The 2,715-nt window shown below is 38.8% G+C and overlaps 1 non-coding gene across 1 annotated transcript; it reads left to right on the top strand.

Annotated features, from left to right (window-relative positions):
* Positions 1–1,921: 1,921 nt before the first annotated feature.
* On the top strand, positions 1,922–2,028 carry LOC131238367 (small nucleolar RNA R71). The gene has a single exon (XR_009167768.1). It is a non-coding gene; the product is annotated as a small nucleolar RNA R71 (small nucleolar RNA).
* Positions 2,029–2,715: the final 687 nt, after the last annotated feature.

The following is a 2,715-nucleotide window of genomic DNA, read 5'->3' as shown; positions in this document are numbered from 1 at the left end:
CTTATTCTTTCTCCAGGTAGGTAGAAATCACTACCGAGTATGTCTCATCTTGACCTAAATAAATATATTTCAAATCAGAGGGTAAAGATTTTACGTTAAGCTTCAGTGGCTTAAGGTTAAACAGTAGAGGCACTTCATCCGTCTTGGGTAACTCTTCAAATTGTAGCCTCCACCAGTTAACTTTAAGTACCAGTATAGCATCAAGCATGGCACATGTCACCCTAATCATGTCATCATCAAAATCATAGAAGTGGGTTAGGCACGTCTCTAGAGGGTCAGAGGATAAGGTCAAAGGTGTCCTATCTTCCACAAAAGAGTCAATCATGTTAATGTCATGGAAATCGTTATCATCCTCTAACTGTCTGCCTGTATTAAAAAATATATTTAACTCCGATGTCATATTCCTGAAAGACATACTCATGACACCATTCTTGTAATTGATAATTACATTTGAAGTGACAAGGAATGAGCGACCAAGAAAGTGCTTATGTTACTGATGGGTTCGGTATCCAGGACGATAAAATTTACAGGGTAGTAGAATCTGTCAACCTGGATCAACACATCCTCAATTATCCCTCTCGGTACATGAACAAAGCGATCAATAAGTTGAAATGTGGTTAAGGTGGGTTTTAATTCACCCAATTCTAACTACTTGTACACCGAGTAGGGAATCAGATTGACACTCACTCCTAAGTCAAAAAGTGTGTGCTTAATGCGGTAACTTCCAATTACACAAGTGATAGTTGGGCTACCGGGATCTTTGAATTTCTATGGCACATCTTGCTTTAGGATGGCACTCACTTTCTCAGTTAAGAAGATTTTCTTTTGAATATTTTGTCATCTTTTGGTCATACACAAGTCTTTCATAAATTTGGCATATGAAAGTATTTATTTTATGACATCAAGTAGAGAAATATTGACCTTCACTTGTTTCAACACCTCTAGAATGTCCTGAGAGTTAGAGAGAGGTTTTGGTGTAACCAACTGTTGGGGAAATAGAGCAACCGGCTTCCCTTGAGGTTCTAGTTCTAATTCTTGTAGAGCGTAGTTAGATCCATCATCTTTGTCCTCTTCTAGTTCTTTACGCTTTTCATCCCTAATTGGAATAGTTTTGTCAATGATCTTCCCATTCCTGATAGTGGTGATAGATTTAGCTTGCTCCATCTGATTTGAAGAGCTTCGGTCGCTAACTTCATATTGCGGTTTTGGATTGAGAAGAGGTTGAGCTAGGAGGCTCCCCTTATTCCCAATCGTATTTTTAGCTTTAAGTCCTTGTATCACTTTTGTAAGGTCTTGAAAGGCTTGTAGCATACCTTGATTGAAAAGCTCTTGCTTTTGAAAATGTTTTAGAACCGGGTCATCTTGAGGTTTCTCTTGTTGTGGAATTTGATTAAAGGAACCTCGAGGGGTACCAATTTGTCCATTTCTCTAACTAAAGTTTAGATGATTTCTCCAACTAGGATTGTATGTATTTGAGGTAGGTCTATTGAACGGTCTTTGATAATTGTTCACGGCATTGGATTGCTCATTCAACACCCCTCAAAAGGTGGATATTATTGGACAATTTTCAGTTGTGTGAATGTTGCAATCACAGATACTGCAAATAGTTTCATTAACCTTATCCTTCTTTAATTCCATGGCCTCGAATTTCCTTATGAGATTAGTCACTTTAGAATTGATATCATCGTCCTCTTTCAAGAGATACATTCCACTCCTCTCCTTAGATTGAGTCAGCCTAGACATGGTGTTTGATTTTGGGTATGTGTCCCATGATTGTAAGTTTTCAGCAAGTCTATCCAAGTAGTCCTATACGTCATCGACATTTTTATTCATAAATTCCCCGTTGCACATCGTCTCAACCAATTGGCGCATGGAAGATGTCAGTCCATCATAGAAAAAGTGTGTAATGCGGCACATTTCAAAACCGTGTTGTGGGCATAAACTGACAAGATCCTTGAACCTTTCCTAAAATTGGAAGAATGTTTCATCCTCCTTTTGGGTGAAGTTCATGATTGATTTTCTAAGGGTGTTCGTTTTATGATATGGAAAAAATTTCTTTATGAACTCCCTTTGCATTTCATTCCATGTGTCAATAGATCTAGGATGTAGTGAATGCAACCACGTCTTAGCTTTCTCCTTCAAAGAAAAGGGAAAGAGTTTCAACCTGACCATGTCCTCAGACACGTTTGGGTGGTCATGATTTCATCAAACTCTTTCAGGTGTAAATATGGATTTTTGGACTCAAGCCCATGAAATTTAGGAAGGAGTTAGATCACCCCTGGCTTGATATCCATGTGTCCCATGTTTTCAGCAAAAACCATGCATAAGGGTATGCTCACCCCTACCGGTTGTAAATAATCTCGTAAAGTATGAGGCGAGGGTGCTTGATGCACCTCATTCTTATCCTGATGTCCTCCACCCTAAGTTGAGGTAGAAAAGGTTGGTTTACAGCCATCACTTCAATTAGCTCTCGGGATCTCGAGTGGTGTCTAGTTCTACGATGGATAGTCAACCCCTCAACCAATCCTCATTCAGACAAGAGACGTCGAGTGTTATCACGGACCCACTTGGGCATGAAACACTCGTAACCCTCAATTCAGATTATAAACCCAAACCTAAAAGAAAGAAAGGAAATAGAAATAGAAAAAGAAAGAGAAAAGAGTTGGAAAGAATTTACCAAATTAAAAGATCCTATGTTAAAAACCTGCAAAACAA

This window comes from Magnolia sinica, chromosome 2, assembly GCF_029962835.1.
Source record: "Magnolia sinica isolate HGM2019 chromosome 2, MsV1, whole genome shotgun sequence".
In the NCBI taxonomy this organism is placed as follows: Eukaryota; Viridiplantae; Streptophyta; class Magnoliopsida; order Magnoliales; family Magnoliaceae; genus Magnolia; species Magnolia sinica.
Note: the sequence above shows the minus strand (reverse complement) of the source record. Positions and strands in the feature narration are given on the sequence as shown.